At 38.6% G+C, this 15,252-nt stretch overlaps 1 protein-coding gene across 1 annotated transcript in view; it reads left to right on the top strand.

The window, feature by feature from the left end:
* The window catches only part of Asb3 (ankyrin repeat and SOCS box containing 3), a 198,676-nt gene that overhangs the window by 145,836 nt on the left and 37,588 nt on the right, over positions 1–15,252 (top strand). The gene's annotated exons all lie outside the window — the stretch shown is intronic.

Genomic DNA, 15,252 nt, shown 5'->3' with positions numbered 1-15,252 from the left:
TTATCCTTCCATGGGGGATATGTTTGCAAAGTCCTTTTGTGCACCAGGGATACATCCTGGCTCCACTGTCTGAGGTCTCTTAGACTGCTCAGACCTTGTGGCTGAGACCCATATTCAGGGGGGTCCGAGTCAGACCCCTGTTGGCTTCCCAGCTATCAGTCTAGTGGCCCTTAGCTCCTCCTTGTTCAGGTAAGCTGTCTCTATGTGCTTCTACCGCATGGTCTTGTCCTCTCCATCTGCTTCTGGGTTCTAGTTCGACTCAGTGTTTATGTATGGGTGTTTGCTCCTATTTTCAACAGGCATTAGTTGAGGACTCCATGGAGAAGTTAGTTGTTGATCTCACTCTCCGGGAAGGGCATTTATGATAGCCTTTCCACGGGAGCTGAGATTGTTAGTTGGGAGCAGTCTTGTAGTTCTCTCGACCTTTCTCTGTGTTCAACTTTATCTTCAAACCAATATTGGCTCCCTCTTTTATGTTCTCTGTCTCTGTCTCTGTCTCTGTTTCTCTCTCTCTCTCTCTCTCTCTCTCTCTCTCTCTCTCTCTCTCTCTCTCTTATTTTCCATTCCTAACCAGGCTCAATGCTCCTGGTCGCACATGCCTTCCTCTCCTCCCCCTCATTTTCTCCTACTTCTCTCTCCATTAGCTGTCCTCCCCCACTTTACCTGAGCTCTGGGGGACTTGTCCCTTCCAAGTTCTGTGAGGGACTTTATATGAATCTCTTAGAATACAACTTGTATCCTAGTTCCTCTGGTGATGTGAATTATAGGCGGATGATCATTTGATCTAGTTCTAAAATCCATATATGAGTGAGTACATACTGTGTTTCTCTTTTTGTGACTGGGTTACCTCATTCAGGATGGTTTCTTCAAGTGCCATCCACTTGCCTGCGAATTTCAAGATACCATTATTTTTTTCTGCAGAGTAGTATTCCATTGTGTAGATGTGCCACATCTTCATTAACCATTCTTCAATTGAGGGGCATCTAGGTTGCTTCCAGGTTCTTGCTATTACAAATAGTGCTGCTATGAACATAGTTGAACAGATGTCTTTGTTGCATTGATGTGAATCCTTTGGGTATATGCCTAAGAGGGGGATTGCCGGGTCCTGTGGTAAACTAATTCCCATTTTCCTGAGGAACCGCCATACTGATCTCCAAAATGGCTGTATGAGTTTGCACTCCCACCAGCAGTGGAGGAGTGTTCCACTTTCTCCATATCCTCTCCAACATAAGTCATCACTGGTGTTTCTAATGTTAGCCATTCTGGCAGGGGTAAGATGGTATCTCAAAGTTGTTTTGATTTGCATTTCCCTGATAGTTAATGATGTGGAGCATTTTCTTAAGTGTCTTTCAGCCTTTTTGATTTCCTCCATTGAGAATTCTTTCTTCAGTTCTGTACCCCATTTTTTAATAGGGTTATTTGGTGTTTTGTTGACTAGTTTCTTGAGTTCTTTGTATATTTTGGAGATCAGCCCTTTGTCGGATATAGGATTAGTGAAAATCTTTTCCCAGTCACTGGGCTGCCGTTTGGTCTTGTCAACTGTGTCCTTTGCCTTACAGAAGCTTCTAAGTTTGAAGAGGTCCCATTTATTAATTGTTTCTTTCAGTGTCTGTGCCCCTGGAGTTTTGTTCAAGAAGCGGTCTCTTATACCAATTTGTTCAAGGGTACCTCCTACTTTCTCTTCTAAGAGGTTCAATGTGGCTGGATTGATGTTGAGGTCTTTGATCCATTTGGACTTGAGTTTTTTGCATGGCGACAGACATGGGTCTATCTGCTGTCTTCTACACACCCTCATCCAATTGTGCCAGCACCATTTGTTGAAGATGCTGTCTTTGCCCCATTGTATAATTTTAGCTGTTTTGTTGAAAATCAGGTGTTCATAGGTGCGTGGATTAATATCAGGATTTTCAATTCGATTCCATTGGTCTACCTGTCTATTTTTATGCCAATACCAGGCTGTTTTCAGAACTATAGCTCTGTAGTAGAGCTTAAAGTCAGGAATGGTGATGCCTCCTGAAGTTCTTTTATTGTATAGGGTTGTTTTGGCTATCCTGGGTCTTTTGTTTTTCCCTATAAAGTTGATTATTATCCTTTCAAGGTCTGTGAAGAATTGTGGTGGGATTTTAATGGGGATTGCATTGAATCTGTAGATTGCTTTTGGTAAGATTGCCATTTTTACTATGTTTATCCTACCTAACCAAGAGCATGGGAGGTCTTTCCAATTTCTGGTATCTTCTTTAATTTCTTTCTTTAGAGTCACAAAGTTCTTATTATATAGGTCTGTTACTTGTTTGGTAAGCGTTACACCAAGATACTTTATGTTGCTTGTGGCTATTGTAAAGGGTGATGTTTCTCTGATTTCTTTCTCTGCCTCTTTGTCGTCTGAAAAAAAATAGGGCTACCAATTTTTTTTTAGTTTATCTTGTATCCTGCTAGTTTGCTGAAGGTGTTTATCAGCTGTAGGAGTTCCCTGATAGAGTTTATTGGGTCGCTTATGTAAACTATCATATCATCTGCAAATAGAGACAGTTTGACTTCTTCCTTTCCAATTTGGATCCCCTTGATCTCCTTTTGTTGTCTTATAGCATTAGCTAGAACATCTAGTACGATATTGAAGAGATATGGAGAGAGAGGACAGCCTTGTCTTGTTCCTGATTTTAGAGGAATTGGCTGAAGTTTCTCTCCATTCAGTTTGATGTTGGCAGTTGGTTTGCTGTATATTGCTCTTATTATGTTTAGGTATGTTCCTGTTATCCCTGACCTCTCTAATACCTTCATCATGAAAGGATGTTGAATTTTGTCGAAGGCTTTTTCCGCATCTAGGGAGATAATCATATGGTTTTTCTTTTTCTGTTTGTTTATATGGTGGATCACGTTGATAGATTTTCGTATGTTAAACCATCCCTGCAATCCAGGTATGAAGCCTATTTGATCATGGTGGATGATTTCTCTGATGTATTCTTGAATTCGGTTTGCCAGTATTTTTTGAGTATTTTTGCATCAATGTTCATCAGGGATATTGGTCTGTAGTTTTCTTTCTTAGTTGTGTCTTTGTGAGGTTTGGGTACCAAAGTTATTGTGGCCTCATAAAAAGAGTTTGGCAATAAACCTTCTGTTTCTATCTTGTGGAACGGTTTGAGGAGTAGTTGTATTAGTTCTTCCTTGAATGTCTGGTAGAATTCTGCACTGAATCCATGTGGCCCTGGACTTTTTTTCGTTGGAAGGCTTTCGATGACTGCTTCTATTTCATTGCGGGTTATAGGTCTATTTAAGTTGTTTGTCTGTTCTTGATTTAATTTTGGTAAGTGATAGTTATCCAGAAACTTGCCCATTTCCTTTGAATTTTCAATTTTTTGTGGAATACAGATTTTCTAGAATTAAATATTTTTATCATAAATCAGATTCCTCTTCATTAAGTGACTGTTTCTGGAGAGCTGTCTTCTCTCTGTAGGTAACTACATATTCAGTGTCTTTTGGCTGTTTGAAGATAGGTTTTCTCTGTTTTTCTGTAAGAACAAGAACAGAACACTTCCCCTACCTTTGAGAGGTCTCTGCACATCTCATGGGACCTAATTTGTTGGATGACTTGTCATTTGTCTTCATTAAGATGTTTCTCTTGTTCATCTCGAGTCTTGATTAACTTAGATGGTATCCATAGTTTTTCTTCTCCTGTAGATACAAATGCAAAACTCCTACCCCAACATAACACATATCCTGGTTTCCATTCTGAGGTCAATACATCATTGAAGTACACTGGCTGATTTAGTTCAGAAGTTTTTTCTATTGTCCAGTGTCTTTCTGCAGCTGTTTTTCCCTTTTCATCAGCATTAAGAAAGTTTAATGTCAATAAAGCATTATGTAATCTGTGTTTGGGTGTCTTGGCTTCCTGTATATGGAGCATTTCTTTTACAGTACGATTGGATCTCTCAACTACTGCTTGTCCTGTAGGATTGTGTGGTATACCCATCATGTGCTTTATGTTATAATACTCAAAAAACTGTTTCAATTTGCTGGAGACGTATGCTGGAGCATTGTCAGTTTTTATTTGTGTAGGTGTGCCCATAATGGCCATTACCTCTAATAGGTGTGCGATAACAGAATCAGCCTTTTCAGAGCTCAGAGCAGTGGCCCATTGAAACCCTGAAAAATGTATCTATAGTATGATGCACGTATTTTAATTTTCCAAATTCTGCAAAGTGAAACACATCCATTTGCCATATTTCATTTCTATTTCTACCTTTAGGGTTACTGCCTTTTGGTAAAGGAGTTTTGTTATAGAATGAACAAGTAGGACATTTCCTTACTATTTCCTTAGCTTGTTGCCAAGTGATAGAAAAATCCTTTTTTAAACCTTTGCTGTTCACATGGTGTTTCTTATGAAACCCCGAGGCTTCTAGCACACTTCCTATTAATAACTGATCAATTTCATCATTGCCTTGTGCTAGAGGACCTGGCAGACCCGTATGGGATTTTATGTGTGTTATACATATATAGGATTTGTCCTCTTTCTGATAGTATCTTCTAGCTGTATAAACAGTGAAGTTAATTTCGTATCATCAGGAATACATTCTGTAGTCTCAATGTGTAAGATGACTCTCTCTGCGTATTGAGAGTCAGTAACTATATTGAGGGGTTCTGTAAAATCCATAAGTACCATGAGAATGGCATACAATTCTGCCTTTTGTACAGAATTGTAAGGGCTTTGAACCACTTTACTTATTTTTCCTGATTTATATCCTGCCTTATCTGATTTGTTTGCATCGGTGTAGAATGTAGGAACTGCAGAAATAGGTGATTTCCTTAAAATGTGTGGAAGGATCCTGTAAGGAGTACGGTTTTCCGCCTGCCGCCTGGTTTTGTCCTGCTGCCGCGCCAGCCCCAATTAACACACAGAGACTCTGTGTTTGATATAATCCTGTTGGCCAGTTACTATTTTTTTATCGGCTAGCTCTGTCTTAATTATTAACCCATTTCTACGTATTTCCACGTGGTCTTACCGAGAGTGGAGGCGTGGCGGTTCTGTTCTCTCCAGACTCCCCATGCTGACTCCTCCTTCCTATTTCCTCCTTGTTTCCTAGTCCCTCCTATCTTCCTTTCATATTGGCCAACAGTGCTTTATTCATTAATCAGTATGAGAAACATATACAGAATGACCTCTCCCATCATCTCCTCTTTTCTGTCTAAATAAAAAGAAGGGTTTTAACCTTAACATAGCAAAATATATCACACAACAGTTATCAAATAAGAATCACAGTTAACACTTTTAGTCCATTAACATTTAGCAAGATTTAAGAAACTATTCCATCATCTATCCTATCTTTGTGTGTCCAAAGTCTATGTAACTTATCTTTAATCCTAACTAAGGAAAACTTTAACCATAACTATTTGTCTTCAACTTCTTCAAAGACCACAGAAGGATTGTATATAAACTCTAGAAATGACAGAGACAACTCACTGTCTGGTTACCCGAAGTTCTTTTGTAATCTTCCATCTTTAGCCCATAGGCCATAGTGTGTCTGGCAGACTCTTCAGCAAAGCAGGAAACTTTAAACTGTCTTCTTGTATGGGCAGTTGGTCATTCACTTTCCTCTCTGTCCTGTAGACTGTCTGGCAGACTCTTCCATGAAGCAGGAACACTGTAGCAATGTCCATCTTGTATCAGCAGTCACTTTTCTGTGGGTCCTGCATGTCCAGTTTATACAGCATAACGTCAAACAGTCCAGACAAGAGCAGTATCTTGTCCAAATTGCTAGTCTTGCCATATTGAAAGCAAACTCCATAACTCGTTTCTTCAAGGTCCATCTTCCTTTCTGACGCAGGTGGCATCTCACTGTCAAGAAAAACCCTAAACCATTTTAAATGCCGTATTCTGTAGGTCTTTGAAAGGTTTGAAGAATTCCTATTTATCTTAAATGCATCTCTATGTATCTAGAAAACCTAACTCACCTAGCTATAAGTTTTTACTATTATAGGTAACTATCTAAAATTACATTCCTAAATGAGCTATATAAACACTATACCTAAACAAGAGAAATATACATATCACAAAATTGACCTTAAGTTTGTATGAATAAATGAAAATCCATTCAAAAACAAAGTATTCATATCTATACCATAATCTCCTTTTTACCTTTAAAAGGAATATTGGTTGTGATCATTAACCATTTATAACCAAACCCAGTTAAATAAAAACAAACATTTATAAACAATATTTGGGAATTTGGGCGTCATTCTTTCCAAACTACTTCCTGCTGGTAAAGGGCGCTGTCATGGTGGAATCCTGAGAAGACACAGAAATCCTGGTTGTAGTCTGCAAGGCTGCCTTGTTTAAGCTGTTTTGAATGTTGGATCACCAGAAACTCTGTTTCAGGGGGTCTGGCTTGATCAAACCACATTAGTCTGGAAGGAATCCACAGCCTTTTATTTTCTGTAGAAACAAAAATAGAAATCCTTTCCCCCAGTAACTTGTCCTTGAACTTAAATTTTTGAATCAAAGTATTCTTAAAATATATAAGTTGAATTAATCCAACAGTATTTTCTTTAACAGTTGTTTCCTCAGCAGTCAAATGATATAAAGACAATATAATGCCATACAGTATACAGATTTTTTTCCATCTTTACGTGGCTTTTTCATTACTCTGTTTTTTTTTTTTTTTTTTTTTACTTTTTAGTTTTTGAGACAGGGTTTCTCTGTGTAACTCTTATCTGTCCTGGAATTTACTCTGCATACCAGGTTTACTTGGCATCACAGAGATCTGCTTGCCTCTGTCTCCGGAATGCTGGGATTAAAGGCTTGTGCTACCACACCCAGCTGTTCTCTGTCTTTTTAAAACCATTTTTTTTTTTTATTTTCTCCCAAGCCTATGTATTTTTTAAAACACACTGTGAACCTTTAGCTTTTACTTAATGTGAATCTGTCTTTACTGTAAATCTTTATCTTTTTGTAACAGATAGTCTTTATCTGTTAAACAACAACATTGTCAAAATGAAAGTCTTTGTTGTTTCTGCCGCGGTTTATAAAAGATGGTGGTGGCTATTTTACCGCCAGCACTGAAAGCTGTGCTCACTGCCTTGGTCTGCATGCTGCCGACTTGGAGATGTGGTCACTGCCATTGCCAGCTCTGATACACACAAATAAATTGTTAGCAGTGCTTTTTTAAAGCCATGCAGTTTTTTGTCTGGCTTGATCAAACCACATTAGCGGGTGGAAAACCGTACTCCTTACAGGATCCAAATCGGTTTCTTTATAAATTTGATTCTTTCACTTTTGGTATAATTGTTGCTAATCATTCCCAAAAAATTACAGTGTGCTCAATATTCATTATCTTTCCATAAGGAGGAAATTTCCTCATTAGTTAAAGGTAGTATAATTTCTGCTGGGTCCCTTCCTGTTAGCTGAGGAAGTCTTAATTTAACTTTTATAATCAAGTTAGAGATCTTTTCTATATATGTTTTTAGTTTTTTATTCTGTTTATGTGGTAGGAATATCCATTCTAATATGATATATTCTCTCTGCATCAAAGGATATTCTCTAGATGGTAATATAACCAGAATACAGTCTAGGTTTGGATCCACACGGTCCACATGTGCTTCTAGTATCCTCTTTTCTACCCATTCTAATTCCTTTTCAGCTTCAGCTGATAGTATTCGTGAACTATTCAAGTCCTTGTCTCCTTTTAGGGCCATTTTCAAGTTTTTCAAATCATGCCCTTCTTCTCTAATAATTTTTGAAGATCATTAAGAGTCTGGTAGCGATCTTTCCTGATCTGTACTTTTTGTGGTCTAATTTCCTGTAGACCTATTTTATATCCTAAGTAGTTGATAGACTCTCCTTTTTGTATTTTTTTCAGGTGCAATTTGTAATCCCCAGCGAGGTAAAACTTCCTTTTCTTTCTCAAACATTTTTTCTAATAATTCTCCTTTAGAGTCAGCTAACAATATATCATCCATATGGATTGTGGAAACTGTTTATGAATTATTTCTAGTGGGTTTTGTACAAAATATTGGCACAAGGTGGGGCTGTTTAGCATTTCCTGTGGTAAAACCTTCCATTGATATCTCTTCACCGGTTGAGAATTATTGTAAGTAGGTACCGTGAAGGCAAATTTCTCTTTATCTTTTTCTTGTAAAGGTATAGTGAAGAAGCAATCCTTTAAATCAATAACTATAATAGGCTATTCTTTAGGTACCAAAGATGGCAAGGGCATTCCAGGCTGTAGAGAGCCCATTGGCTGGATTAATTTATTGATGGCTCTCAGGTGTGTAAGCATTCTCCATTTACCAGATTTCTTTTTGATAACAAATACAAGGAGAATTCCAATGGCTGGTTGATTCCTTGATATGTCCAGCATTTAGATGGTCCTGAACCAGGTTTTCTAAAGCCTCTAACTTCTCAGAGGTTATAGGCCATTGTCCTACCCAGACAGGTTCATTTTAGCCATTTTAAGGGTAGGACTTTAGGTTCCTCTGTTTGTTCAGCACTTGTATTCTGTTTTTGTACAGCCTGGATATTTGGTGTCTGTCTTGTATAGTACTTTATAATATTTTTCCCCCTCCATGGGGTTGTTTTTCGTTCATATCTAATACTGGACGAATGTTAATCTGTGCATTCCATTGCTGTAATAGATCATGAGCCCATAGGTTTATTGCTATATCAGCCACATATGGTCTCAACCTTCCTCTCTGTCCTTCCAGTCCTATACATTCAATCCTTCTTGTGCTCTGTTTTACCAGAGACAGGGTTCCAATTCCTAGGAATGGAACATTTACCTCTTGCAAGGGCCATTTTGGAGGCCAAGATTTATTAGTTATGATATTTACATTCGCCCCTGTGTCCACTATTCATTTAAACAGTCTGTTATTCATTTTAACTATCAGTCTAGGCCTATGACTATTTATAGAGGTTTACCAAAATATACGTTTTTTGTTTCCTTCTTTCATGTTTGATTCAACTTCCTTCTCTAGTTTATCATCCAGAGGGGCATGAGTTTTTACAGTAGGCACACAATTTTCTAATTGTCCTGTGGGAGATTGTCCTCCACTGTAACTGGGAATGTTCGGACCACCTTTGACATGGGGGCCTTCGATAGGCCCCCCTCAAGGAGTTTCCTGATGGTAAAGAGTTTCCTTACTTGTCTGGTCGATCTACATTCATTTGGTCCAGTATCGGCCTTTGGCACACCTTCTACATAACAGAAGGCTGAGACCTTCTGTTGCTGGGAGTGTTATTTTTAGAAATAATTTGCCTACAATTTCTTTTTAGATGTCCTATCTTACCACAGTTAAAACATGTGACAGTTTGATATCTTTTCAAACCTTTGAAGATGGCTTCTCCTACCCAAGCTTCTATGTCACCATAGTTAAGACCTCTGCTATCTTGATGTCTTCTCATACCTTTAGATATGGCTTCTCCTACCCAAGCTTCAGTATTATTGTCATTATACTCAATATTGGCTGTATATAGGACCCATTAATCTAAGGGTGCTGATTTGATTTTTAAAGGCCAAAGCACCTGTTTGCACCGTGGATTTGCATTCTCATAAGCTAATGATTCTTTGAGTATTCGCCTAGAATCTGTGTCAGCTACCTCTAATTGTATTGTCCTAGACAACCTTTCTAGGAATACACTAAAGTGTTCTCTTGGTCCTTGCCTTATCTTAGTATAGGATTCTATCCTCACCCCTAGTTCATGAACCTAGTTCAAATCTGCTGTACTGCATAGAGACAAGATATGTTCATCATATGCAGCTTGGGTTTCTAGGTCAGCATAAAGACCCTCACCAAGAATTTTATCTTGGGGAGCTTTATAACCTTTCTTTAAGCCCTGAAGTTCAAGAGCTTTTGTTTCCTCTCTCCATAAAGCCCTCCATTCTAATTGAGAGGATTTTTCAAGGACAGCTGATATTAATTGATTCCAATCCTTAGGGGTTACCTTGTTATTCCTTGCCCATGTCTCTATTAATTGCTTCACATATGGTGAGTGCATGCCATAAGAGACTGCTTCCTTTATACCTTTTAAATCTTTCATACGTATTGGTTCCCACTGATATGCAGTGCCACCTTTTGGGTGTTTTTTTCGTTGCTGGTTTTTCACTAATAGATACAGGGAAAACTCCCCTGACCCTAAATGGTGTAGAAAATTTTAAGTCTCTTTCATGCCCTGTTCTCTGCAGTTCTTCTTCTGAGGTATCAGATTGAAGATCTTCTAAGGCCTGAAATCTATTCACCATTGTTTTTTTGAGTGTTTGAACTTCTTGAACCATATAACTTTATAGAGACTGCATTGAATCAGTCAGTCTTTTAATTTCTCCAACTACAAATGATTCCATATTTTTAACAATCTCATCCTTAGATATTATCTGAATGGCATGTAAACTGCCTTCCAGAAACAATGTTCTAGCATGTCATTATCCTCAGACATGGAACAGATTCTGTCTGCTAGTTTTTCCATTCTGATGTTCCAGTTTTTTAACCTTGTTAGTAGATTTGTCCAACCAGGAATGAGCTGTTTCTGCTAGCATGATAATGCATTGCTGTAAGGAGTATGGGTTTTCCACCCTGCCACCGCTGGTCTTGTCCTGCCGCCGCGCCAGCCCCAAATAACACACTGAGACTCTGTATTAGATATAATTCTGTTGGCCCAGTTACTTGTTTCTTATCGGCTAGCTCTGCCTTAATTATTAACCCATTTCTATGTATTTCCACGTGGTCTTACCGAGAGCAGACTCCTCCTTCCTACTTCCTCTTTCCTCCTTGTCTCCTAGTCCCTCCTATCTTCCTTCCCTATTGGCCAACAGTGCTTCATTATTAACCAGTATGAGAAACATATATAGAATGACATCTCCCATCACATTGCATTGTTTCCATTTTGGTTATTGAGGCATTAGATATGGAACAAATTGTTTTCTAGTTGGTCATTTTTATGTTCCATGTCTTCAGTTCTCTATTGCCATCTTAAATATTCTGAACCTTTTCCTCTAAGCTTTTTATGTTTTTCATTCTAATTTTAATCTCTCCATTGTCATTTTCAATATTCTGAACCTTTTTTTCTAAAGATTCTATGTTATGTGTTCTAATTTTCAGCTGTCCATTGTCATTTTCAATATTCTTAACAAATTTTTCTAAACATTCTATGTTTTGAGTTCTAATCTTCAGCTCTCCCTTATCCTTTTCAATATTCTGAAACTTTCTAAACATTCTATGTTTTGAGTTTAATTTTAAACTCTCCATTGTCATTTTCCATATTTTGAATCCTTATTACTAACTCTCTTATGGTTTGTACAAGTTCCTTATTATCTGGTATAATCTCAAATAATTTATTCAAAAATATCATAATAATGATGAATGAAACCCATTGCAATTACCAGAAAAATGTATATATTGGTTAAGTCATGATTTTCTTATGTTAACATTCCTTCTATACAAGAATTAAAAGAATTCCTAAAGTCCTGCATTGTAACATAGTTTTGGGATATTATATTAACTTAAATTGTGAAGAATGTTGCCTTAGGTGTAATTCTGCTGTCCTGGAACTTTGATGGTTTTAGTTGTGGTAGTTACGCCTGGAGGTGTCCACCAAATAGCGTCTGGCAGCAGATGATCCTTCTGATCTTGGTCCCTGTAGCTCTTAACAAACTATGGCAAGCAAAATTTCGTTAGACAAATGAGTAAAAGGAGCCTTGTAGAATTGCTGGGACCACAGGGCTAACCGCGGGAAATGCACAAGCAGGGTGGGCGCCACGCGGCTCTGCGCTAATGAAAAGTGGGGAAATGGGCAAAAATGAGAAGCAGTGAGTGCCTTCTTGGGGTCACTGTGGAGGCAAAGGAGTTGTAGGCCAGAGGCAAATGTCCCAAAGCTGTGGTGTGTCCACCTGGTTAGACAAGGGACCCTGCCCATTTGGGAATGGTGGGGGAAGGGAGCCGCTTCTGCTGCCTGGGTGAAAACCAGGTCTGGAGAAAATCTGGATCCCACTTCTGTTATCGTGGTTTAATAAGGATCAGGATAAACAATTAGGCCAAACAGATGTTTATTCAGGGAGAAATAACTCACAACATAGACAGGTGAACACCAACATGTTCCTGCTTCCAAGAATTCCTCTGGAAGTCCTTCTGTCTTTGTGCAGCTTGCAAGAGCACTCTCCTGTGCCTCCTCCGACCTAATTCCCCAGGTCACTTCCGCCCCTGGCTCCACCTCCAATGGGTGTGGTCAGTGCCATAGAAGGAGACAAAGTGAATATCCCACTACAGAGGCCCTGAAAGACAATATGAGAAAATCCCTTAAAGAAATGGAAGAAAAAACAAATGAAAAATTGGAAGAAATAGAAGAAAAGACCAAACCCAAAAAAAAAAAAAAAAAAAAAAAAAAAATGCAAGAAATGAACAGATTTCTTCAAGAAACTGAGGAAAGCCAAGAAAATCAAACAGATGAAGGAAACAATTCAAACAGTTCAAGACCTGAAAACTAAAACAGAGACAATAAAGAAAACACACACTGAGGGAATGCTGGAAATAGAAAAACTGGGCAAATGATCAGGAACTACAGATGCAAGCATAACCAACAGAATACAAGCCCTAATATATACAGACGATAAAGGGGCTGAGAAAGAAATCAGAGGAACAACACCCTTTATAATAGCCACAAACAACATAGAGTATGTTGGGGTAATGCTTACCAAACAATGAAAGAACTTTGTATCTTTAAAGAAAGAAATTAAAGAACATACTAGAAAATGGAATGATCTCCAATGCCCTTGGATAGGTAGGATAAACATAATAAAAATGGCAATCTTGCTAAAAGCATTCTACAGATTCAGTGCAATCCCCATCAAAATCCCGGCACAATTCTTCACCGATCTTGAAAGGATAATACTCAATAGTATATGGAAAAACAAAAGACTCAGAATAGCCAAAACAACCCTGCATAATAAAAGAACTTCAGGAGGCATTACCATCCCCGAGTTCAAGCTGAAAACAGCTTTGTATGACCACAAAAATTGACAGGTAGACCAATGGAATCAAATAAAAAATCCTGATATTAACCCACACACCTACAAACACCTGATTTTTGACAAAAAGCTAAAAGTATACTATGGAAAGTGGAAAGCATCTTCACCAAATGGTGTTGGCACAATGGATGATGGTGTGTAGAAGACTGCAGATAGAACCATGTCTTTTGTCATGCACATAACTTAAGTCGAAACAGATAAAAAAACCTCAACATAAATCCAGCCACACTGAACCTCTTAGAAGACAAAGTGGGAGATACACTTGAACAAATTGATACAGGAGACACCTTCCTGAACATAATACTAGTAGCACAGACACTGATATCAGCAATTAATAAATGGGACCTCCTCAAATTGAGAATCTTCTGTAAGGTAAAGGAAATAGTCGACAAGACCAAATAGCAGCCCACACACACACTGGGAAAAGATCTTCACCAACCCCACATCTGCGAGAGGGCTTATCTCCAAAATATACAAAGAACTCAAGAAACTAGTCAACAAAACACCAACAAGTGGAGTACAGAACTGGAGAGAATTCTCAATAGAGGAATCCAAAAAGGCTGAAAGACACTTAAGAAAGTGGTCAGCATCCTCATTATCAGAGAAATGCAAATCAAAACAACTCTGAGATACTATTTTACTCCTGTCAGAATGGCTAAAATTAGACAGCTTATGCTTGAGAGGATTTGGAGAAAGGGGAACACTCCTACACTGCTGGTGGGAGTACAAACTTGTACAGCCATTTTGGAGATTACTATGGTGGTTCCTCACGAAAATGGGAATCAGTTTACCACAGATCCTGGCAATTCCACTCTTAGACATATACTCAAATGATCCACATCCATGCAACAAAGACATTTGTTCAACTATGTTCATAGCAGCATTATTTGTAATAGTAAGAACCTGGAAGCAACCTAGGTGTCCCTCAACTGAATAATGGATAAAGAAGATGTAGCACATTTACACAATGGAATATAATTCTGTGGAAAAGAAAAAGAATGGAATCTTGAAATTGGAAGGCAAATGGATGGAACTTGAATAAACCATCCTGAGTGAGGTAACAAAAAGAGGAACATGGTATGTACTCACTCATATATGGATTTTAGACATAGAGCAAAGGATCAGCAGCCTATAATACTCACTGCCATAGAAACTAGGATATAAAGAGGAATGTAAGAGATTCAACAGAAGGGGAAAGGAACAAGCTCTCCTGAGCATATTAGGAGTGGGTGTGGGCAGTTAGTGGAGAGGGAGTTAAGAGAAAGAGAAGGAAAGGAGAGCAGAACATTTGGTACCAGGAAGATTGAGTCGAGGGATGAATAGACAAGAGCAGGGGAAAAAAAAAAAAAAAGAGAGAGATACCATATAGAGGGAGTGAAAACTGACTCTAGAGAAATGTCCAGAGACCTACAAGGATGACCCCTACTAACAATTTGAGCAGTAGTGGAAAGTCTACTTTATATGTCCTTCCCTGATAATGAGATTGATAACTAACTTTTATGCCATCATAGAGGCCCCCCCCCCTTATCTAGTATCTGCTGGAAACAGAACACTGAACTGAACTCCTGGAGTCCATTTGAAGAGAGGGAGGAGTGATAAGAAAAGGGGTCAAGACCAGGCTACAGAAACCCACAGAGTCAGGTGACCAATAGCTAGGAAACTAGCATTGGATCAACTCAGACCTCCTGAACATGGGTCTCTGTTAGAAGGCCTAGGCAGACTAAGGGACCTCTGACAGTGGAACTAGGATGTATCCCAGGTGCAGGAATGGACTTTGGGAGTATATCCCCCATGGCGGGATGCTCCTTTACCTTGGAGGCAGGGGGGAGGGCCTAGACTCCAATCCAAAGGACTTTACAGATTTTGATGATCCTTCCTGGAAAGTATCACTCTCCCTGTACAGTGGGGGGGGGGATGGGATGGGAGGTGGTGTTGGGGGCCATGGGAGGGAGGGAGCGGGAACTGGGATTGATATGTAAAATTAGAAAAAAAGAAAAGAAAGTGATACATGGTTATTCCATAGAAGTACTTGATAAGGAGGATTAACTTAAAAAATGGAGACATGTAAATTAAAATATGTTCATTAGGAAAGCTTTCCTATATGATAGTCTTGACACATGTTGGAAAAATATTAAAGAATGCAAATCGGCTAATGCTATATACATGGAGGTTTCTAGACTGAATTAATCTTCAGGATCTTAACATGTTGTTCATTAACTTTAAAAAATTATAGGAGCAGTGCTTCATT

Source organism: Phodopus roborovskii, unplaced genomic scaffold, assembly GCF_943737965.1.
Source record: "Phodopus roborovskii unplaced genomic scaffold, PHOROB, whole genome shotgun sequence".
In the NCBI taxonomy this organism is placed as follows: Eukaryota; Metazoa; Chordata; class Mammalia; order Rodentia; family Cricetidae; genus Phodopus; species Phodopus roborovskii.
Note: the sequence above shows the minus strand (reverse complement) of the source record. Positions and strands in the feature narration are given on the sequence as shown.